Consider the following 25,824-nt stretch of genomic DNA (forward strand, 5'->3'; position numbering starts at 1 on the left):
TATTCTGCTATTGCAGGGCAGGATCCTATTATATAGAAGAAAAATGCCTCGCTATATCTCTATGGTGTACAGCATTAGATGTGGGGTAGATGTTACCTTTTTTGGCCCAATATGTCCTTAATAAGTATATGATTTGCAACAACATGAGCCCACATTTCTAGATATCATTTCTAGTGACCGCGGGCCATATCAAATATAATGAGCACAGAAGTGCTAATTTAAAACATCATATGTTGCACAATTAAGGGCTGGCAGGTGTCTCAAATAGTGGAACAGCAGGTGCAACAGCATTTTACCAGCTTATACACTGGTAAGCAATTGTCTGCCACAAGAACGTTTAAGCAAAGTGTTGTTTTTGTGTGGAAATTTAGCAGCGGTTTACTTTCATCCCTAAAGTAATAATGGAGCACAACAGAAGTCAGCACCATAAGAGAATGCAAAGTAAAAACACAAAGATATGACCGGACAAAAGAGAACACAACACAACAGCCAGAGCACAGAACAACATCACAATAGAATAATGCAGCACAAAAACACAACAGCACAATCCACTACACATGGCCTCCACAACAAAGTGTGACACAACAAATTAGAACAAATATTCCTGCCCCACATAACCACCTTCACAAGTTTACTTTCATAATATTGTTACAAGAGGCATTTGCACATATCATTGCTCTACTGACCAACAAGGACGTGTAATAATTTCAGGGTAAAATGTTTTCCTCCTCTTTATATCACCTATACTTTCTTGACAGCAAGCAAGGTTACTGAGCAGCTTGCCTTGAGGTAAACACATTTACAGCCTTAACAAGGTAAACAGTGAACAAAGGCATGGATGTAACTCTGCTTCATGTGTGACACCATCAACGAAATACCGAAAGACTCTTTGGGGCCCACCCAGGAGGGCAGGGGGGGGGGAATGACTGACCACAGACACTGTAATAAGGTGTGACAAAGGCCACTTTATTGAAAGCAGGTGCATCCTAAAAACCAATAACCTTGGCCTGCGCCAAACAAAACTAATCCTCACTAAATAAGCAAATACCTCAACAACACCCCCCACCCCCTCCCCTAAAACATATCCCCCCAAACACAACATACTCATAACATCACCACAACATCTCCTCCGCCACATGCCTCCTTTCTGCATTAAACATTCCTTGCCCCCTGCAAAGACAGCCCACCCCTTGAACCAGCCATCCCAGTGCTCCAACTTAGCCCCTTTTTTCTATGAAAAGCGCCACTCGAGAGCCACGTAGTGACTTTCGCCCCCCCCCAGTAACCCTCCCTCTTTGGATATCTGCACACCCCCAAAGCTACATCCAGGGCCTCCTTCATCTGTACCAGGTAGAGCTCCATCCCACAGCGAGACAAGTGCACCCCATCCTCACTGAAAAAATAGACTGCCCCATACCACAGCTCAGGATGTTCCATGCGCCCAAATCCCTCCTTGGCATAAAAATCCTTCATCTCTCTGTTGATTTTTCTCCTGGCCCTGTCTATCGCCCCTGGACGCTCCGCCCCCCCGCCAGACCCTCCTAGGAATGAATTCCGACCAGATCACGTGACATCCCGCCCATTTTGACCGAATTTCCAACAAGTCCCGCTTCATCTGTTTCATCAGGGCCAGTCCCTTGCACATCACCAGGTCGTTTTCCCCCACATGAATGAGCACTACATCCGGGCACACACATTGTTCAACACCGGCACCAACTCGTGCCAACGCATCCCCCCTTTTCCACGCCAATGACACCAAAACAATCAGTTGTCAAGTTCCAAATTAAGGTTCCGATGCCTGTCCCACTCGGCCCTCTCCGCTCGCTTTACAAAGGAATGCCCCACAATGTAGATTTGCAACTCCGCCACAGCCGGCCCCGACACAGCACCTGTAAAGACACACATGTAAGAGGGCGGCAGAACCTGAACGTCATTGCATCTCGCCTACCCCCAGCAGCCGGACGTATGTCTTGTAACAGTCTGACTTCCACCGCCCCAATCGTTTTATGTCCTCCGTCCCCATCCCTTGTGTGCCGCGTCCGTCGCCGCCCTTATTCTAAAGGAATGCGTTCCGAAAGCCATGGGGTCCTCACGCATCCACCGCAAGGCGTGCCACAGGACCCCCAACACTTGACCCGCCGTCACCCGTCTGGCCATACCTCGACCGAAAACCTCCCCCCATCCCCTGCCGCCCGGCCGCCAATCGCCTACCCCGTTCCGCGGGACACACACCGTCCAACCTCCCCGGCCCCAACACTACCCAGGTTCCCACCCCCCACTGATCCGTCTTGGAGCGCCTCAGGCGTACTGCCACCTCTTTCGCCTGCACCTCCACATCCTGCCACAGTACCCCCTGCCCGTCTCTCGGGCCCACCAACTCCGACACCCGAAACACTCCAAAAAGCAGCCATGACATGAGCGTGGAAAACAGCAACGTCTCCCCGGCATCGTGACACACCGCTGGCAGTGTTTGTAACAGGCCTCCCAACATCTCTTCTGTAATGGGCCGCCGCTGCCTTGCCCGCGTGCCTGTCTCACGTGCCCAACCTTCCAACAGCCTCCTCCCCAACTCCCCCGCCGACGGCGCGTACCCCCACCACAACTTCCCCATGAAAGCCACCGCCGAAAATGTTCCTGCGATCGTCACCTTTGAAAGACCCTTGTCCATAAGGGCCAGGATGAAACACACTACCTGCTCCTCCCTCTGCCACCGATCCACTCGCCTTACCATTCCAGATTGTCTGAATTCCGCCCACGCCTGTTCATACGCCTTCCACGTGGACGCCGCCACCGACGACTTCACCAGCCGAAAGACCCTGCCTCTCCCACAGACCACATCTCTCTCGGCATCGGCGTCTTGGACTCCTCCGCCTCCGTGGCTAGCCCATGGAACCCCTGCCACTGTGAATGAGACAAAGCATCCGCAATGTCATTGTCAACCCCAAGAACATGCCGGGCCTGAAATAATATGTCATGCTCCAGGCATCACAGCACGAACACTCTCATCAATTTGAGAACCTGCGGGTCTCGCGCCGACTGCCTGTTCACCACCTGTACCACCGACATGTTGTCCACTCGGAACAGCACCCGCTTGTGCGCTAAATCCTGCGCCAACACTGTCACAGCCACCACCAACGGAAACAACTCCATAAACGCGATGCTGCGACCCCCCCGCCTGCCACTGCGGCGGCCACTGCTCCGCGCACCAGCGACCCGCCCAGTACAACCCGAAACCTCCAACACCCGCCGCGTCGGAATACATCGTTACGTCCCACTCCCAGTCCTCCGGCGGCGCCATGGGCACCCCATTGAAGCGCTCCAGGAACACCAGCCACATCCGCAAATCCTCCTTCGACCCCGCCGACAGCCTCACGTGGTGGTCAAACCCGACAACGCCAGGCCTAACCGACAGAAGGTCCACCCCACTCGCACCACTCGAAAAGCAACATTTAAGTGCCCCAACAACACCTGCACTTCCCGCACCCTCACCTTCCCCCGCTCAACATGCCGCTTACCAACGCCACCATTGCCGCTTTCTTGTCGTCCGGTAGGTGTGCTTCCATGGCCGCTGAGTCGAGCTCTATGCCTAAAAATGACAGCACTAAGCTGGGACCGTGCGTCTTCTCTGGCGCGAGGGGAACTCCCAAGGGATGTATGACATTACAACGCATGCTTTTACCACGCATGCCTTTACATCGCAGTTTTTACAACGCATGCTGTTACAACGCATAGCGTTAAGGGGTGCTGGATAGTGAATAGTTGTTAAGGATGTATATCTGGATGAACTCACTTGGGTGAATCATTTCACGACTCTATATAAAAAGTATGAAGGGAATCCAAATAACACAAGTGATGAAGCACCATGGCAAAAGCATCCCGGGACCAAGCTAGAGTTTTCAATCAAGGAAACAGAGGTGGCAATTAATGCTGTGAAACGGGGAAAAGCGCCAGGCTTAGACAAAATACCGGGGGATTCGTATAAGCACGACCTTTTGGTATGGGTTCCGTATATAAACTATTTATGCAATACACTCTCCTACAGTCTAGAATTCCCCAATAGTTGGCGGGGGGCCGAAATAGTTTTAATTTTTAAAAAGGGTGACCGGTCAGTGCCATCAAATTACCGGCCTATTAGCCTGATGGACGTTCTCCGTAAAATGTACTCAAGACATATCTTAACCCGAGTAAATGAGTGGCTAGAAGAGAAGATGGTCCTCACGAACCTTCAAGCAGGGTTCAGAAGCAAAGTGAGTACCATCGACCAAGTATTTAGATTCTGCTGCCTATATTGGAAATATGTCCGTATTAAAAAAGGTCACTTATACGTCGCCTTTGTAGATTTAAGGGCGGCGTTTGACTTAGTGCCACGTGAGCTGGTTTGGAGATCCCTACATCAGTTAGGGCTGCCTAGCTGTTTGTTTGTTCGTTCAAATAATTGAGCTTCATGCTGGGAACTACGCTAAAGTGAGGTGGGGCCCAAATGGGGAACTAACAGAAAATATACCCATTGAGCGTGGCGTTCGCCAAGGTTGTGTTTTGGCACCTACTTTGTTTTCCCGCTTCGTAAATGATATTCCAACGCATCTAGAGGGATGCCAGAATGATTCACCTAAATTAAACGGCAAAAGGGTTCCCGCATTACTTTTTGCGGACGATATCATTTTGATCTCGCAGACCAAAAAAGGTTTACAGGCACTTTTATGTTCCTTCAGTGAATATTGCACTAACAAAGGATTGGAAATTAATGCTGTAAAAACAAAGTGCATGGCCCTAAATCCAATTAAACCTGATAAAGGAACACTTACACTACATGGCGAAAAACTGGAATTCGTTGATCACTTTTCTTATTTGGGGGTCTCCTTGGATTGTAATTTTACATGGAGGACTCAAATTGAGAAAAGCAAGATAATATTTGCGCAGAATTCCAAGCCAATCCTTAATAAACATAGTCTAAGCACCAGTAAAGCAGTGACACCTGCAGTCGAATTATTTAAATTCAAAGTCCAACCAGCAGCGCTTTATGGCACTGAGATTTGGGGTCCCATGTCAAAAGATGTTTTTTCAACTATGGATAATAACTTTATGCGTAGTTTGGTAAGGGCCCCGAAAGGCATCCCTTTGGTGCCGCTTCAGTTGGACATGAATTTTAAAAGGACAGATCATTACACCATTGTCCGGCCTTTAATGCTCTGGGTAAGACTTTGGCAAACGCCAGAACTGTGTCACTATAGGGATGGACTGAAAGAAATCCAGTGCTTGGATGTGTCGAAATCCAATCCATGGCTTAGACACATCAAAGTATGGCTTATTAATATCGGTTTGGTCCACTTATGGGAGAATCCAGAAAGGTTGCCTCCAAACTCAAAAACCCTGGTAAAAAAGGCATTTTGGGGTTTCATATGGGATTCATTGACTAGTAGAAAGAGTGGTGGGTCCTTAGTTTGTAATTTTTTAAGCTTTAAGGACCTGCCCTTATTCGAGGTTTTTCTTGATGAGATAGAGCCACCACTTGCCAAAACTTTGTTTATGAAGCTAAGATATGGCAATCTCATGACCAATTTAAGGGGCCGATTAGGATGGCGGTTTTTCCGCATCCTCCGGGCCGGCAGAAGTGTCCGCCGGCCTGGAGGATGCGGAAAAACCGCGGCGGAGACTCCAAAGACCCACCGCCAAATTAGGATGGCTGGTGGGTCTGGAATTTCGTCCGCCGCTTTTCCGCCGCGGTCGGCTTCCGACCGCGGCGGAAAAGCTATAACATGGCAGGCGGTGTCTATGAGACACCGTCCGCCATATTATGATGTGTGTGTAAATATGCTTTTCCACGGCGGCATTGCCGCCATGGAAAAGCATACGGACCTTCACTTCGGGGGCCCGTTGCGGGCCCCCTGGGTGAAGGGGTGGTGGTGGGTGCACATGGGGGGTACCTATGGTACCCCCCTGCATTTGCGTGCACAATGCAGCAGGCACCGCGCGGTGCCTGCCGCTTTGTGCACGCAAATGCTGTGCAGGCATTTTTTACATTGGGGCGGGTGCAGCTTGAAGCTGCACCCGCCGCAATGTTAGAGATAGAGGATGTGACCGCCACCCTGGCGGTCACATCCTAATCAGATCGGAGGGAACGCCGCAGCCCATGCGGACGTTCCCTCCTCCTCAGGGGTCGCGGACGGACTCAAGTCCGTCCGCGATCCTAATCGACCCCTAAATGTGGCACGTTGGTCTAGGAAAAACAATCGTGAAAATGTTATTGTCAATGACACTTGTATTATGTGTGATGGGAACCTGAAGGAAGATGATATGCACATCCTCTTCTTCTGTCCTGCCTACAGGCTGGCAAGAATGAGGTGGATCAAACCCTTGTGTAATCACCTAGGAATAAGGTCTTGTACTAATGCACTTAGAATAATCAAAACTGATACAATGCAAACAATAGTATTCAGTGCTAGCAGATTTTTACATTCCGTTTCTTTCATTCGAAGGAAGAAGGGACTAAAGCTTTAACAAGGAAGGGAGCGTAATTTGTGTATAAAGGACTTATACTTTATATTTCGTAAGATAAAATTGATAGGAGCAAGTAATGGTGTAAAATCGTTTTTAACATCTATTGATTGTAAAATATGTTGTGAAATGTTTTTTATAATGTATGTTTTAAACCTGTAAAACTTTTATGGCTATGTTAGCCGAAATAAAGATATAATGAATGAATGAATAGTTTAATTTACTATTCCAACTCCAGTCTCCGTGGATAGTAGGGAAGGTGTTGGATAGTAAATTAAATCCATTCCCTATCCTAGAGCGCCCCCCAGCGCAATGCGTTGTAATAACATGCGTTGTAATAGTTGTGTCGTAAAGGCACTGCGTGGTATAAGTTGCGTTGAAAAGGATGTTTCCCACTCCCAAGTAGCCCATTAGCTCCTGGAAATTGCGCAGCTGCTGCTGACAATCTGTCGAACCGGGCCGTCCCACCAGAAAGAAATCATCCAAATAGTGCCTCACCGTCTCAGACCCTGTGCGCCAGGAAAAAACCCACTGCAGGAAAGAGCTGAAACGCTCAAACAATGCGCAGGAGATCGAGCACCCCATCGGCGAGGCCTTTTCTACAAAAATGCTCCCTTCGAATTGGATTCCCAACAAGTGGTAATCTTCTGGGTGCACCGGGAGCAACCTGAACGCCGATTTGATGTCGCACTTCGCCATCAGAGCACCCGGCCCTACCTCTGCCACGATCTTCCGCGCAACATCCACCGACGAGTATGACACCGACGGGAGCTCCGCCGATATGAAGTCATTCACCGATGACCCCTCTGGCCATGACAAGTGCTGAATCAGCCTGAACTGCCCTGGCTCCTTCTTAGGCACCACCCCAAACGGGGAGATGATCAGATTCGGCACCGGCGGTGCAACAAACGGGCCTGCCATCCGGCCCTCCCTCACCTCTTTTAACAATTTCTCTCACACCATCCACTTCCGTGCGTTCACCGACTTCAAATTGACCACCCAGCGCGCAATCCGCGGCCCCTCATACCGCAACCGAAAACCTTCCCGAAAGCCCCGTCGCAAAACGGCCGCATCATCCGGGTATGCCGCCAGCAACGGCTCCAGTCTATCCAGCCTAACTGGCGTACGAGTCCTTTCCCAGAGCTCCTGCCCCCCCGTCTCCTCCCTCCAGCCTGGTTGACCGCTGCTGCCTGCTGGAATCCCGCCGCCGCATGCTGTTGTCCCGGGTGGCCTCCGACACCCCAGCAGCGCACCACCGGGTGTCTTTGCCCGCACTTGGAGCACACCTGCCGGTCACACGCCCCCTTGTTGAAGTCCCAACAAGCTCTGACTGCATTCTGTCCCGCACCTTCTCCGTGACCCCCCCTTGGTGGTGCAGGCTGAAAAGGGGGGCGACGCAAGCAGCAAACCGCTCGCTGTATAAATGGTGCAGCATTACTGCCCCCCCATCCCGGATTTCCCCTTCCTCCTCAGACTCTCCATCACCAACCCCTAGCATCCACTCTCGATCTCCCAATGGGCCGTCCACACAACTCAACCCCGCCTTCTCCCTACACACTCTCATCAACGCACCCAAATCCACGCTCACTCTTCTCCCATCCGCCGCATCCGACTCATTCTCAAAGTTCACCGCATCCTCTCTCACTCCTCGCCCCCCGGCGGCCGTACCGACCCTTCGGGTGAGGCGGGCGGGGACCCCATGCCCCGCCTGCTGCCATGCGCGCCTGCCACGTCCCTCGTTGGAGCGTGACCGCCCGTACCAGGCAGAGCCGGCCCATCCCCTCGGTGGACTGGAGCCGCAAGCTGCTCACCCGAGAACCTCTCCCACTGCTCCTGCCAAGGAAAAAATGGGGAGTCCAGCATGCCAGGATAAAAACGCCCCCCCCTGTCCCACCACTCTCCGCCCGCACCCCAACCCCTCTGCGGCCCCCTACCCCAATCCACCGAGTGACCCCCTCTCGTTGCCGGCCGCTCCAGCCAACCCCCTGCCATGCCCCAGTCACCCCACGCCGCCCGACGCAGGTCCCCCAGCCCCCCCAACCCGGCCCCCCCAGCTCAGCCCCTTGCCCCCCGCTCCCCGACCCCACCCCCGAGCACACTGACCCCCTATCTCCCCACACCCCCCGTGCCCCCCCACCAGGGAAACCACCCCCCCCGCCCACTGCCCCCCGGTCCCTCTTCATCCCTACCCGACCCCCCCACCCCCCGCTCCCTCGCCGGGGACGCTGGCCTTCTGGGCCCCACCACGTTCTCCCTCTCCACTGAAGAGGATCCCCAATCCAGCTCCACCCCCCCTCTGCCCCCTCCCCCTCCCCCTCCACCTCGGATTCTTCAATGAGCAAAGGGGAACCCCCCACATCCTGTCCTGCCCCTCTTGCCCCCCTCCCCTACCCCCCCACACCCTGCCCCTCATCAATAGGCCTTACCCCACTACCCCCCACCACCTGTGATGCCGCGCCTGCCCCCCCTTTCCCCCCGGGTGGCACCTCTCCTTGCCCTTCCATCTGCCGTGGAGCACCGACCCCCCTCCACACCACGTGTCCCCGTCTGCACAATTTCCCCTCCCGCCCCCCAGCACCGCCTCCGAAGGCCAACTCCGGTTTCCTTCCCCCCACCCCTCTCCTCCCCGTCCCAGAGCGCTGCACAGCCCGCCCGCGCCGCCCGCCCTCCACGCCACTCCCGCCCCTCCCACCAGTTCCACGAGCCCTCCGCGGCCGAGACCACGGAGGGTCGCAAGCCACCACAGCTGCCGCGGCGCCGTTGGCAGCGCACCGCGGCGGTCTCACCTGCACCTCCTGCCGGATCATGTTGAGCCGCCCCGCCTCCCCAAGCAACTGCAGGGCCTCCAAGACCCGGGGATCCTTGTCAACCGCCATAACTGCACTACGCTCCGCCATGGGAAAGCACCACAGGACCGCTCTCCGCCGCGCTGCCCCACCGGGCAAATTCCGCTACCTCGCGACCAAGCCCCGACCACTACCGCCAAAAAACCCCAGCCCAGTTAATCCCTCAAGCCACTGTGTCACTGCCACCGAAATGGTGGACAGCGACACAAAATGGCCGTGGAAATACCCCCCCAGCCCAAAAACAGCCCAAAAGCAGCCCAAACCGCAGCCAGTAGCCCAACCAGCCCAAGCCCCCGGAAACAGAGGATTCAGGCTCTCTCTCACCCCCCCTCCTCCGGGCCCCAAATCTCCCCGGGGGAGGCAGGACTCCCGTTGGTCGGCCGCCCCCCAAAACCCCATTTGGGGGAAAAGGCCACAGTTTATTCAACACTAACATTTCTGGGTCACTTGCAGATGACCAGTCAATGTTGTATACGTTGTGACAACTGTGGTGCAGTGACAGACGTAGGCTTGACCCACCATGAGCTCCATACAGATTCTTTCCTGGAATGTCAATGGCCTGCGCACAAGACCGAGAAGAGATACGATCATACAATATCTTCGGGGTTTCCCTGCGCAGGTCATTGTCCTTCAGGAAACACATCTACTTGAGGAGGAGACGATCGCTCTTTTAAAACCCCAAATATGGGTTGGTTCGTATGTGTGCACTAGACAGTCTACAAACATTAGAGGGGTCTGAATTGTATTTAAGAAATCAGCCAAGGCCCAGATTCTATCATAGCTAGTCGACCTAGGTGGCAGATGGGTCATTGTTAAAGTCGTGATATTAGGGACCCTGTTTACCTTGGTTGGTTACTATGGAAGACTATTTTCTCTTATTTGATTGACGTTTGATTGACTTTCCAGAACCAATGGTTCTTGCTGGTGATTTTAATATTGTCTTGAATAGTTTATTAGATAAGACTCCAAATAACAGAGCTCTGGTTCCTTCTAAATCTCGGGACTTTTTACTTGGAGCAATGAAACAGTTCACTCTCTTGGTTATCTGGAGAGATAGATCAGGCCAGCAGCCAGGTGTTTCGTACCGTAACTATAAATATCGGCACCAATCCAGAATTGATTTTGTGCTGGTTAGTTATGCATTAAGAGGCAAGGTAAAAAATATCTTGTATTTGGCACCTCATCTTTCAGACCATTCTGGAGTTCTTCTGGGTTTGGAATGCCCAGCACCTAGTTCCGTCAGGACATGGTCTTTTGACTGTACCTTACTCTTGAAGGAAGAGGAGATCTCCTTCCTTTCACAAGAAATCAAATGGTTTTTGAAGGTTAATTCTGGCTCAGCCCCAATATCGATAGTATGGGATGCGTTAAAAGCTTTACCCCGGGGGCAAATGACCAGCAGGTCTAGCTACAGAAATAAAAAATACAAAAAAGAGGTCTCAGTAATTGAAGCTAGGTTGAAGGATGCCAAATCCGATTTAATTGGTCACTTTCCCCCAGAAATCGGGCAAGAACATCAGGCTAAGTTTGATAACCTAAAGGGTCAGTTAGAAAATGTCTTGAACACCAGTCTAACTCGAAGATGGGAGGCAAGTAAGACCTCCCACTTCGAATATGGGGAAGGGGCAGGCAAGCTCCTCGCATGGATGAGCAAATTAGATTGTGTGAGGAGCTATATCAAGGAAATCAATAATGGGAATGATATTCACTCCTCAGATGAGAAAACCCGGGATGCTTTTCAAACCTTTTTACAAGACATTTACTGTGAAGACATTAGAGTGGACAGTCTTAGTGCACAAAGTTGGCATGGTGGTATCACTCTTCCCTTAGTGAAGCCAGACCAGCAGCAGTACCCAGATCAGGCTTTCTCTCCCGTCGAGGTTAATGAAGGCATCTCTCGGTGCAAGAATGGGAAGGCTGCGGGCCGGATGGTCTCCCAGCCGAGATATACAGACAGTTGAGCGATAAGATCGTCCCTACCCTGACGTTGCTTTTCAATCAACACTACAAGAGGGCTAAAATCTCCCAGCTTTGTGGAACAACACCACTATAGTCCTGATCTTGAAACCAGGAAAAGCTCCATCAAGCTGCAGGTCTTACAGGCCCATATCACTCCTGAATGCCGACTAAAAAATCTTTACTTCTATTTTGGCAGCAAGATTGTGTCTTGTGGTGGGAGACATTCTCCACCTAGATCAGAAGGGTTTCATCAGGGGTCCACAGCTCTGATTTTATTGGTGCGATCGATTTGGCTTCTGCATATTCTAACCCATTGGAAGCTATGACTCTGGATGCCACCAAGGCCTTCGACAGGGTGAATTGGATCTGCCTGTTGGAGGTCTTGAAGAAATGTAATCGGGGAGAGAAATGCTGTCGCGCAGTACAGTCGATTTACCAGAATCCAACAGCTAGACTTCTCGTCAACGGCACAATTACTGGTCCCTTTAAGTTTTCTAGGGGGACCGGACAAGGCTGCCCACTCTCCCCTTCCTATTTGACCTGTACATAGAGCCCTTTGCTCAACGGCTTAAAGATGATCCTAACATCCAGTCTTTTAAGTACAGGGAGTGGGAGAGGAAGGTAGCCTTGCATGCTGATGATATCTTAGTTCTCTCAGCAAATTTACAAGTGGCATTTCCAGCTGTCATCAGTCTAGTGAAGGAGTTTGGTTTGGTATCAGGCTACAAAATGAATGCCTCAAAGACGGAAGTTATGGTGTGGAATCTAGGAGAGTCCCAGCATCAGCACCAGATCAGTTCCATAATGAGGTATTTGGGGATAAATATCCTTCAGGTCATCACTAAGATCGCTGAGCCCAATTTGGCCATGGTGGCAAGGGAGTGTCAGAGGCTAATGAAATCCTGGGCCCTACTCCCTTTATCCATTATCGGCAGAGCTAATCTGGTCAAGATGTCATTACTCCCGAAAATGACTTTCCTCTTTAATTGCATTCCCCTCCACTTTGAATAATCCTCAATTGATAAATTGCGAAGGGATATAAATTTGTTTGTCTGGGCATACAAATCATCCAGGATGCCTGGAAAAAACTGAGGTGCAAGAGAGAGAAGGGAGGCCTCGCTCTACCAGATATCCAGCTCTATGCTTGGACCTCCCAACTCTCATGCTCGGAGTAGGAGGGATGTTTTTAGCTATGCTTGGGGCGCTAAATTATCGGTGGAGGGTTTTTTGGTTAAGTTCGGCGATCCAAAGTTAAAAAATAAAATTCCGCATCAGGTTCTCCAGGGCTTAGCCATAACATGGGTAAAACTAAGGAGTTCAGCTGCACTTGTTAACTTCTCGAGCCTGGATCCCCACAGGGACTCTCCTGGGGCTCTCGAGTGTTTGAGTGATAGGCTAGCAATTCCCATGAGGGATGCTGGACTAGTTTCAGTTTATAAACTTTATTCGATGATTCATAAAAACATCATAAAAGTATACAAGATCATATAGAGTCACATTAAAAATAGAGAAAGGGAAACAGTGGACTAGTAGCACAGATGTGAACCAACATTAAAAAAACATACTTTTTCAGCCCCGACTGATTTAAGAATATAAGTTGCAATAAAAAAACAGATGTCCGGGGTAGCAAGTGTAAATAGAAATCTCATAGCATTAGCAGTAGTTAACAAATATTTTTTTTTAAACAACGGTTTAAGGTATAAAACTCGTAGAGATTTGTACAAAGGGCATATCAGCATAAAGTGCAACGTGCTTTGCTTCGTGATTCCGTCACACGGGCATGGGGTAACAGAGTGGATGTTTACACTTAGGTATGCAACCAGGTTGTGCACAATGCCTAATCTCAATCTAGTTAAAACATATTGGTGAGATTGTCCAGTAATTACTCTCAAGTACATAGGGAACCCGGCCCCTTCATCCAGGTTGGAGAAATAAAAGGCATATGTAGAGTAATCACTAGATTGAATTCTGCGGGTATTACGTTTGTGACTCAGGAAAACACCTTTAACCTCCGACTTTGGAATATCCACAACACATTTAGGGTCTTTAAGAACATCCATGTCAAATAGTTCTTTGAAGGTTGAGATGATGTATTTTAGCCACGGAATCCGGAGGGCATTATCCAGGCGTAGACAGTCTTGTATTATACGCCTGGTAAAGACGGTCCCATCTTTTAGCCAGATGGATCGCCAAACCAACAGGGGTCTCAGTCCAATCAGGTCGGTTATATGGTCCAGCCCTTGTTCTTTATGGGTCAATTCCGTGGAGGCCGAGGATGGGAGGCATAAAAGTCTCTTAAGAAATACATTTTCCTGAGTTTGCACATCTTTGTGAGGCGAATGGCCCCAAACCCCCGAGCCATAGAGGGCGATAGAAGCACACCTGTGACGGTAAACATTCAACATATCTGGTATGCGGCGGCTTCCTAGTTTAGCAGCAAAACGAAATACATTTAGGGATGCTTTGCCCATCCTGGATGTAACATTAACATGTTCGGGGACCCATGATCCGCCGTTATTAAAGGTAATGCCCAGATAACAAAAGTTATTCACCACCTCAATACGGTTATCTCTAAAATAAAACGATTTAAGATTATTCACTTTTTTACCGCAAGCCATGATGTAGGTTTTAGAATTATTAATTTTAAGTTTCTTCCCCTGTATAAAGTCATAAAAACAGTTCATTAATTTCTGGAGGCCTAGTGGGGTTCTCGAAAGTAAAACAGTGTCATCTGCATAGAGCAGCACCGGGGTAGGGTGTCCCTCCACTAGCGGGGCGTCAGCTTGTATTTTTTTCAGTTCAGACTCCATAGAATTAATAAACAATGAAAAAAGCAAAGGGGCCAGGACACAACCCTGTCTAATGCCAGATCTTACTCAGATTTTCTTGGTACACTCTCCCTCCTGACCGAAGCGAATCTGGGCTGATAAGTTGTTATACAGTCTAGCCAGAAAATGGATTATCGCTGCCGGGGCACCCATTCCGATTAGGGTAGACCACAGCAAACGGTGGTCCACCAAATCGAAGGCGCTGGAGAGATCAGCAAAACAAAGGAACAGGGAACCCTGCTTGGCTTTGGTATATTTCCCAATTATAAGGTTAAGATTAATACCCTGCTCGATGGTACAAAGACCCTTCCTGAACCCGTATTGTGAATCTGCAAGGATCTTGTTGGTGTCGGCCCATTCCTCGAGTCGAAGTAGCAAAACCCTGCTCATGATTTGAAGCGAGGAGTACAGAAGGGAGATAGGGCGGTAGTTCTTGGCCTCTCCTCTATCTCCCTTCTTGTAAATGGGTAAGATAACAGATTCACTCCACGCAGAGGGGGTGGAGTCATTAACAGCGGCATTGAACACTTGTGTTAATAGGGGGCTCCACAAAGTCAAATCCGATTTGTACAGATCGACCGGGACCCCGTCCGGTCCAGGGGATTTCCCTCCTTTACTACTTTGTATTGCCAGGTTGACTTCCGAGATGGTAATCCTCAGACATACATTAGAGATAAAGGGGTTAAAGGAGTTTACGCCAGTTTTATCCAGTGCCCTGCTGGAGGGATCAAAAATCCCTGTAAAGTATTGAACCCAACTGTCCTCGCTTACTTGGTTGGTCAGTACTGGGAAATCTTCCTTCTGGAGGAAGGGGCTATTAATAGTGCTCCAGAATAGCTTACAATCCCGTAGAGCTGCAGCTTTGGTTAAATCTTCCCATGCTCGTTCTCTTAGTTCTTGTTTCCTGCGTTTGATCTCACATCTATAGGTGGCCCTTAATAGAATTACTGCTTCTCTGTCTCTTGGGTGGTGGGTTAAGGCCCTCTTTAGATTTTGGAGTGCAAACGTACATGCTTTATCAAACCAGCCCCGTTTAGCCCGCTTGGTAATGCCCTTAGTAATAGTAAGAGAGCGTGAAATTATATTACCCACATTTTCAAAGTCGATAATAATACGACTTGGGGGAGCATCAACCTGAAGACAGCGGAGAATCTCCGCTTGGCCAGTTTCCACAATTTTCTTTAGAAGTTGGTTACAATTATTTCCAGCCCACTTGATCCGGATACCATTTTGTCGGCAGGGTAGGATCTCATCCACTATCCTTCCCGTATAATGGGTCTTGGGGCCCCAAACAAGGGTGGACAGAGTAATTGCATTATGGTCACTGATTCCATTGTCTACAGTGATTGGGACTGAACATAAGGGTACCAACTGTGTTGTTATTAGCAAATAGTCAATAACAGAGGTACAATTTCTCCCGGTAAAAGTTGGGACAATATTGCCCTCAAAGTCCCGGGCAGGTTGATGGATAACCAAGTCATGTTTTAGCATGAGGGTATTAAGGGAGTCACCGTAGGGCGTATGGATAAAATGGGCCAAATTTTCCCCATTGTCTCCATCGAATCCGCAAACATTAGTATTTGAGTAGGGACAGGTTTTTATATTAAAATCACCCCCCCAGAGGATATCATAGGACTTACGTGTGTCATTACAAATTTTGAGTATAGCTGACTCAATCTCAACTACAAAAAGGGTACTCTTAGGATCAAAAAGGTTATTGTAATGATTAATCAACAGAATGTTTCGGCCCCCAGGGTATTCCAGTCTGAGTAATTGGGTGTGTGAGCCCACATGAGAGTGGGACATCACAAGAGCTGGGAGACTTATGGAGAGTAGAATCAGTAGACCACCCTTTGCCCTTCCCACAGTGGAATCTTGTGCAGGACAGTTGTAGGAAGTAAAACCATCCAAATGGATGTCGGAAGTGGACCAAGTTTCTTGGAAACAGAGGATGTCAAATCCGGAGATAAACTCCTTCCACCCCAGAGCCGACATCTTCTGTCGCCAACCAGCAATGTTCCAGCTTGCCAAACGATGGCCCTGTTTGCAGAAATCCACTGCCAGCTCGGTAGGGGTACAGTTGTTACGGGGAACCCTAGTTGTTGACTGTTCCTCCGATGCGCCCAATGCGTCAGGCAGCAGGGAGGGAACCATTCTCGTAGCATTGGGAACAGGTACACTTGACAGTGTTTTAGGTGGTTCAATGGGCAGCAAACCTACAGTAGGTTCGCTGACCGTATCAACATTTTCTGCTAGATCATTACCCAAAGCCAATTGAGAGGACGTAAAAGCGCAGACTGATTGTAGTCAGTCCACTCCCTCCAGGCCATCTAGACAGCTGTACCGATTAAAATCAAAATAGGGGTTATACTGGGGAGTATACTGGGACAGAGTGGTAGGTTTCTTTCCATAGTTCCTGGGTCTTCCCCTTCGTTCAACCCTAGACCAGTCAGGCCCATCTCTACCGTGTGTACCAAGAGTAGGTGGAAAAAAGAACGACACTGGAAGGTTCTGGATAGTTGAATCCGGGGATCTATTATAGCCGGCACAGATAAAAGATACGGTTCTCGTGTCTCTAAAGCTAACCGTAATACAATCCCCATTAATGGTTTTAACCGTCTTACCTACCCAGGGTACCGTCCTCACCATAATAATCTCGTTGTGGAGGTGGGGCGGGAGGGGTCTATTCCAATTGAGCCATTTTACGACTCTACTTTTCAAGGAGCTAAAGGATTCAGGTTCGCCGGGTTCCAGGGCGGGAGCACCAGCCAAGACCACCGTATATCGGTTTGCTTCCGGAGGGAGATCAGGTAGACGGGGTCTACGGGCTCCAGGTGTTTTAATAGGGGAGCCATTGGATCCGTTAATCATAGGTCCAGAAGGATGAATATCACAGGGTGGGGCAACTGATGGTAGCGGTGGCAGAGCACTATTACACTGGGGTAAATTCTGGGATACAAGGGGGTGTCCCTTCGGGGTTATTGGTTGGAGTGGGGCTGGCTTAACAGGTACAGGAGCAGGAATGGGCAGGGGAACCAGAGGGGTATATGAGGTATTAAGTTTATTAACAATCGCTAGCACTGAGGCAGAGGTTTTCTCGATGTTAGACAACCTAAGTTCTATCTTTTCAATTTTTGCCTCAAGTGGAAACAGAATTGATTTAAACAAAGTAGCCAAGCTTTCAATGGATACCCCATTAACAGAAGAAGATACTAACGGAGGAAGCATTGAAGGTGGTATAGAATCATGATCAAACTTAGCAGATTTAACATTTCTAGCAGGTTCCCTAGAGTGTGGTCTTTTCATTTTAGCCGTAGCCCCTGGATTAACCCCCTGAAATGGAGTACTGGTGTTAAAAATGTCATCAGATACGGAATCTGTAGAGTCGATAGAAACATGAATCGCATCAGGTATTAGATTGATATCTGATAAAATATCGTGCACAGCAATAGCAGGGTCCAGGGGGATCTGATGGTCAGCTACAGGGGGTGGAGGATGAACTTCAACCAAACTGGTTGCAGGTGCGAGTGATCCGGTGGGTGATTTGGCGTGGTCGAGTATCCCAAGAGAGGATCGCTTAATGGTCATTAATTCACTTGACAAACGCTTTTCCAGGAGGTTAATTTCCTTGTCAATAATTGAATTAGCCCTTATTAGAAATTTGTCCATACCTCCAGATATAGGGCCGCCTGTGAGCGACGACTTACTCCGGGATTCCCGCGAAGCCATATATACCAGGAACAGGTGCGGAGATTATGCAGCAAAAGTTAGAGGGGTGGCCCGGTCCGGTCACTCCTGGTCACGAACGGGCACAGACGGGCCCGGTCTTGGCCCGGTCTTGGCCCGATCTTGGCCCGGTCTTCGCCCGCAGCGGGGCACAACAACCAAGAAATAGGGGCGGTTACAGGCTGTGGGCGGAGCAACAGGGAGAGCGGACCAGAAGATGGCTGTAGGTCAGGCAGGGACTCCTGGGAGATGGAGTCCGTGCAACGCTCGCAGCCCTGTTGCGTGCCTCCACCAAGATCCCACAGTCCACAGCTCCTTCGAGGCGTCCGGTTGCCTCTGTCCTGATATGCGAAGCGGCACCCGCGGAGCGGGTGCTGCAAGGTCCGGGAAAGCAGAAGATGCAGCAGTCGTCCCGGCGGCAATGACTCCCCACAAGGCAGAGTCTTCAATAGTACACCCACGATGTAGGAACAGGCTGGCAGTTTAAGTTCCCTCAGGTGGGCTGTGAGCGGAGCAACAGGGAGAGCGGACCAGAAGATGGCTGTAGGTCAGGCAGGGACTCCTGGGAGATGGAGTCCCTGCAACGCTCGCAGCCCTGTTGGGTGCCTCCACCAAGATCCCACAGTCCACAGCTCCTTCGAGGCGTCCGGTTGCCTCTGTCCTGATATGCGAAGCGGCACCCGCGCAGCGGGTGCTGCGAGGTCCGGGAAAGCAGAAGATGCAGCAGTCGTCCCGGCGGCAATGACTCCCCACAAGGCAGAGTCTTCAATAGTACACCCACGATGTAGGAACAGGCTGGCAGTTTAAGTTCCCTCAGGTGGGCTGTGTGCGGAGCAACAGGGAGAGCGGACCAGAAGATGGCTGTAGGTCAGGCAGGGACTCCTGGGAGATGGAGTCCCTGCAACGCCCGCAGCCCTGTTGCGTGCCTCCACCAAGATCCCACAGTCCACAGCTCCTTCGAGGCGTCTGGTTGCCTCTGTCCTGATATGCGAAGCGGCACCCGCGGAGCGGGTGCTGCGAGGTCTGGGAAAGCAGAAGATGCAGCAGTCGTCCCGGCGGCAATGACTCCCACATATAAGAAGCAGTTGTGACCCTTTGCGGTGTCGGCGCTCTATTTTTAGCGTGGTCCGTGTTTTTCTACGACTGGGTCCGTCGTTTAGATATGCAGCAGGTTCCCCGCAGGGAAAATGAAAACGCACTCACTCGTCTTGGTTAAGTATTCAGCGGTTTATTGTTCCAACCAAACCCAACGCGTTTCGCTTCTTACAAAGCTTGCTCACGTGAACTTTCCGTGGATTTAAAAGCGTTTATTTGCTGATTGCAGCGCTGGCATTTCCAAATGCATTTCGGTCATCATTGACCTTTCTCAAAGGAGGAGGACGCCACGGCATTAACAGGTGAAGCCTGTGAAGATGCTGGACTATGGTCTGGGGTACCCTTGCTTCATGGGAGCAACTTAGGGACAGGGTTGGTGCAGGCCTTTCTAGATTTAAATAGCTTCAGTTGGAAAGCCGGGCCCATTCACACTTACAAACAACTCCTGGAAACTTATTTGGATGTGGCAATTTATTGGAACATCTGCTTGTGACCAAGCCCCCTGGAAGGAAAGAAGTTTCCTTCTGGTACCAAGCTAAATCTGAAGCAGTGGACGCTGAATTCACACTTGCCAAGGAATTGTGGGCAGGCTCCTTACCAGCACACGACTGTGACACATTATGGCAGAACTCATTCAAGATCTTATACGAGTTAGTAAAACCGGCATGGCTGCAAAGGAACCACCTGTTTACCATCTTACACGGCCTATTTCTCTCCACAAAGACTCTCAAAAATTACTAAAGGCTCACCTGTCTGTTGCAAGAATTGTGGACTGGCTTCAGCTTCTGACATCCACATGTTTAAAGAGTGTCCTGCCCTCGCTCCCTTTTCGGATAGTATCGGAAAGTTTCTGGCTAGCACCCTGGGGTGTCCTATCAACATAAATTTACCCTTGATCATTTTTGGCTTGGCAGACAGTGTTAGGGGCCCTGCTAGATCCCTGCTCTTTTATGCTAACCTCCTAGCTCGGCGGCAAATTTGTATAAGATGGACAGATTCCACCCCCCTACCTTTTTAGACTGGCAGACTTCAGCCATAGCAGTCTCTAAGCTAGATCTTATGAGATCAGGCAGCAAGAAGAAGAAAGCATTTTGGAACTCACTGCAATACAGATGGGGCTCAGAGAGGATTGATTGAGTGTTTATTTTTTTCTTTCTCTCTGAGTCCTATGATTATGCTGCCTTAACACTCTTCGGGCTAAGCCGGACACTCCCAGTTTGTTACTGGCAGTTATACACCGAGGTCCATCTAGCTCCTGGAGCTCGGCAGAAGAGCTATCTCAGCTGGTTCTTCATCAGCACCCAGGCATGTTCTGTTACCGGTAGGCAGGGACTCCACTTCCAGTTGCCTACGCCTCTCAGCTAGCTGAGTATGGGTATAGACAACTTGAGTGCGAACTGAAGTGAGATTGGTGGCGAATGAGGATTATAAAAAAGAAACAGTTTTGTGGAGGTTATGGGACTCCATCCCTACCTCATTTTACCAGATTCCAGAAGCATTGAGGATTGTTCCTGGCACATGCTAGTTTGAGGTCCTGCCATCTATTTTCGTTCCATTATTTTTGGGCATTTTCCTGTACTTTCCTATATATTTTCCTAGCATTCTGTACTCTATACGATTCTCCTGATCTAATGGCCTCACCTAGGAGTCTGTGTGCCATTTTGCATTCCTTATTAAATCAATGATACAGGGGCTTAGTGGAGTTCTCCTTACCCCTATGAGTTCTTAAAAAATATGAGCGCATTTTGGCAAATATTGTGTTATGAAGCGTGGTTATTACCCCACTTAGCTGAGAATTAAGGAGAGAAGCCTCCATTTCTATTAACGTATACTTAGCATCTCTGGCAATGCTAGACAAAATGGCAGGTTTCTTTAAAATCATTGCCCATTTAAGTTGCCGCATGTCATTGGTAGATAGCAGATCTCTGGTAATAAGTAGGTTATGGGGTTGTGTCGGTTTGTGTAGGTTCCTAAATTCAAATACCAAACATATTGGGTTATGATCACTCTCCACCTGATCCATCACAACCATATCCTCAAGGGCGTGCCATCATTTTAAATTAATTTAAAGGTAAGCAATGCAGCTTGCATTGTAGTTGTTATTAAATGTGTTTGCCCCTTGCCTATCCGAGATGGTTCTACCATTTGCCACCCTTAAGCCTTTTCCAAGGCTGATAGCTTCAATTTGAATAGCCACTTTTGTCCATCTTTTGATTAGTAATATTTAAAGGCATGGAATACCCCTCTGTGCATCTTCCTCCCCCTATACAAACAGCAAGGGAGATGAGGGCCCAAGGGGATGTTTAAAGACCTCTCACCGCTACAGCCCCTAAACAATCAGAAAATAAACAAAGAGTAGCAGTGGGTCATTAACTAACTGACTCTGAATATGTATCTGGAAAACGTAAGGAGACCTAACCACAAAACTATGTAAAAATATGCTATCTGAGTATGAAGTATCTTTCTTGTGTGGAAAAATACCCATCAGTTGCCGGTCCTTGAAGCCCTGTTCATCATCTGGGTTCTTCCATACCGGGAAGATGTGATTTTGATAACCACTGGAGACAAAGAAAACTTTGTCATTTCAGTGGAACCCAGTTGGTTTCAACTTATGTCAGGGTGTAAACAGACAACTGTAGAGCAGTGCAAGTGAAAAGTGAAAAAAAGTGGACTGTGAGGTGAACAGATAAAATTGGGTAGTAGAAAGGATAAGAACTTTATTAACACCTTGGTACTCCCAAAAACACAAAAATGCGTGTGACAGTAGTGGTTTTAACAAATAACCGCTAGTTCTAATGTGTGGTCGACATGTTTCTGCAGACTTAAGTGGAGCCTAAAGGTATCCTGCTGCTTTCTTCAGGACCATAATCGCGACTGCTCAATAAAACGGTGAAAAAAAGGAAAACTATCACCTGAGTATTCAGTAGATCTTCATTCTCCTCTTTGTTGTGATTTCCAGGTCGTCATGAGATGGAGAGGACATTCAGACAAATACATAAAAAAGAGACAGACAACCATAACAACAACCAGTCCGTTTGGTTACACTTTCCAATAGTGATGTGTATCAATGATTGGGTTTAAAATACCAATCTGGTGCCTCCAGATGACACCCCCACTATCATAATCGTAAAGTGGTCACTCTCACTTACCTAATTCAGAGGAGAGTAACACTCCACCCCACCTGGCCACAGCGCAGGTACATGGAGCCCCGCACTGGTGAGCATAAAAACAAATTGAAAACAGGAGTTACTTCAACACGTCAGGCAACCTGACTTCATAACACCACCTCGAGGCCGCAAACAGAACGGTGGTCTACTCTCATGTTCTACTCAATTGCCATTTCCATTTGCTTTCTATGGCTATTCATCAATTAAAAGCATTGTACCGCTATACATTTGTGTATGATTAATGTGCTGATGCTTTCCCCCCATCTTCTCTTTTCCCAGACACAACAGGTTAATTATACGCTGATCTTTTGATCGTGGGGATTTATCTCAAAAGTCATTCTTTCGTACAATAATTGTATCTGTTACTTAAGTCTCGGCCTCCTCTCCTGTCTGGCAGCGTTCGTTAATAGTACACAGAAGCTGCCTCGTGCTAGTGCGCAACCGCTCTACATGCGGATTACGCTAAGCCTGAGTTACTCGCGGTCATGTTAGAACTTTCGTTCTCGGTCTTCAAATGCATCCACTCACCTTCCGGTCCGTACTCCGGACGTCCTTCTGGGCTGTCTCGGGGAGGTACCGACTGGAGCACCCATCCCGTTGTACATACTCTCTCTCCAACATGGTCTGTCGCGTGAGACGCGTCACGTCAGTGCGACTCCATTTAGGAATTGTGGGGAATGTAGTTTATTGCGTTATTTGCGTTCGACCAGATCGTAATTTTGCTGTTATATCACGAAATGTCAATATTTAAAAAAAACTTATGTCTAAATCAATACTATGTCTAGTTTAAAAAGAAAACCGACATAAATTAAAACGTATGTATCGATTTTCTACTAAATTACGATCTGTACCACCGACATGTTGTCCACTCGGAACAGCACCCGCTTGTGCGCTAAATCCTGCGCCCACACTGTCACAGCCACCACCAACGGAAACAACTCCATAAACGCGATGCTGCGACCACCCCGCCTGCCACTGCGGCGGCCACTGCTCCGCGCACCAGCGACCCGCCCAGTACAAACCGAAGCCTCCAACACCCGCCGTGTCGGAATACATCGTGACGTCCCACTCCCAGTCCTCCGGCGGCGCCGTGGGCACCCCATTGAAGCGCTCCAGGAACACCAGCCACATCCGCAAATCCTCCTTCGACCCCGCCGACAGCCTCACGTGGTGGTCAAACCCGACAACGCCAGGCCTAACCGACGGCAGAAGAACCACCCCACTTGCACCACTCGAAAAGCAAAATTTAAGTGCCCCAACAACACCTGCACTTCCCGCACCCTCACCATCCCCCGCTCCAACATGCCGCTTACCAACGCCACCATTGCCGCTTTCTTGTCGTCCAGTAGGCGTGCTTCCAGGGCCGCTGAGTCGAGCTCTATGCCTAAAAATGACAGCACTAAGCTGGGACCATGCGTCTTCTCTGGCGCGAGGGGAACTCCCAAGGGATGTATGACATTACAACGCATGCTTTTACCACGCATGCCTTTACATCGCAGTTTTTACAACGCATGCTGTTACAACGCATAGCGTTAAGGGGTGCTGGATAGTGAATAGTTGTTAAGGATGTATATCTGGATGAACTCACTTGGGTGAATCATTTCACGACCCTATATAAAAAGTATGAAGGGAATCCAAATAACACAAGTGATGAAGCACCATGGGATAAGCATCCCGGGACCAAGCTAGAGTTTTCAATCAAGGAAACAGAGGTGGCAATTAATGCTGTGAAACGGGGAAAAGCGCCAGGCTTAGACAAAATACCGGGGGATTCGTATAAGCACGACCTTTTGGTATGGGTTCCGTATATAAACTATTTATGCAATACACTCTCCTACAGTCTAGAATTCCCCGATAGTTGGCGGGGGGCCGAAATAGTTTTAATTTTTAAAAAGGGCGACCGGTTGGTGCCATCAAATTACCGGCCTATTAGCCTGATGGACGTTCTCCGAAAAATGTACTCAAGACATATCTTATCCCGAGTAAATGAGTGGCTAGAAGAGAAGATGGTCCTCACGAACCTTCACGCAGGGTTCAGAAGCAAAGTGAGTACCATCGACCAAGTATTTAGATTCTGCTGCCTATATTGGAAATATGTCCGTATTAAAAAGGGTCACTTATACGTCGCCTTTGTAGATTTAAGGGCGGCGTTTGACTTAGTGCCACGTGAGCTGGTTTGGAGATCCTACATCAGTTAGGGCTGCCTAGCTGTTTGTTTGTTCGTTCAAATAATTGAGCTTCATGCTGGGAACTACGCTAAAGTGAGGTGGGGCCCAAATGGGGAACTAACAGAAAATATACCCATTGAGCGTGGCGTTCGCCAAGGTTGTGTTTTGGCACCTACTTTGTTTTCCCTCTTCGTAAATGATATTCCAACGCATCTAGAGGGATGCCAGAATGATTCACCTAAATTAAACGGCAAAAGGGTTCCCGCATTACTTTTTGCGGACGATATCATTTTGATCTCGCAGACCAAAAAAGGTTTACAGGCACTTTTATGTTCCTTCAGTGAATATTGCACCAACAAAGGATTGGAAATTAATGCTGTAAAAAAAAGTGCATGGCCCTAAATCCAATTGAACCTGATAAAGGAACACTTACACTACATGGCCAAAAACTGGAATTCGTTGATCACTTTTCTTATTTGGGGGTCTCCTTGGATTGTAATTTTACATGGAGGCCTCAAATTGAGAAAAGCAAGATAATATATGAGCAGAATTCCAAGCCAATCCTTAATAAACATAGTCTAAGCACCAGTAAAGCAGTGACACCTGCAGTCGAATTATTTAAATTCAAAGTCCAACCAGCAGCGCTTTATGGCGCTGAGATTTGGGGTCCCATGTCAAAAGATGTTTTTTCAACTATGGATAATAACTTTATGCGTAGTTTGGTAAGGGCCCCGAAAGGCACCCCTTTGGTGCCACTTCAGTTGGACATGAATTTTAAAAGGACAGATCATTACACCATTGTCCGGCCTTTAATGCTCTGGGTAAGACTTTGGCAAACGCCAGAACTGTGTGACTATAGGGATGGACTGAAAGAAATCCCGTGCTTGGATGTGTCGAAATCCAATCCATGGCTTAGACACATCAAAGTATGGCTTATTAATATCGGTTTGGTCCACTTATGGGAGAATCCAGAAAGGTTGCCTCCAAACTCAAAAACCCTGGTAAAAAAGGCATTTAGGGGTTTCATATGGGATTCATTGACTAGTAGAAAAAATGGTGGGTCCTTAGTTTGTAATTTTTTAAGCTTTAAGGACCTGCCCTTATTCGAGGTTTTTCTGGATGAGATAGAGCCACCACTTGCCAAAACTTTGTTTATGAAGCTAAGATATGGCAATCTCATGACCAATTTAAATGTGGCACATTGGTCTAGGAAAAACAATCGTGAAAATGTTATTGTCAATGACACTTGTATTATGTGTGATGGGAACCTGAAGGAAGATGATATGCACATCCTCTTCTTCTGTCCTGCCTACAGGCTGGCAAGAATGAGGTGGATCAAACTATTGTGTAATCACCTAGGAATAAGGTCTTGTACTAATGCACTTAGAATAATCAAAACTGATACAATGCAAACAATAGTATTCGGTGCTAGCAGATTTTTACATTCCTTTTCTTTCATTCGAAGGAAGAAGGGACTAAAGCTTTAACAAGGAAGGGAGCGTAATTTGTGTATAAAGGACTTATACTTTATATTTCGTAA

The sequence above is a fragment of the Lissotriton helveticus genome, chromosome 7 (genome assembly GCF_964261635.1).
Source record: "Lissotriton helveticus chromosome 7, aLisHel1.1, whole genome shotgun sequence".
NCBI classification, from domain to species: domain Eukaryota; kingdom Metazoa; phylum Chordata; class Amphibia; order Caudata; family Salamandridae; genus Lissotriton; species Lissotriton helveticus.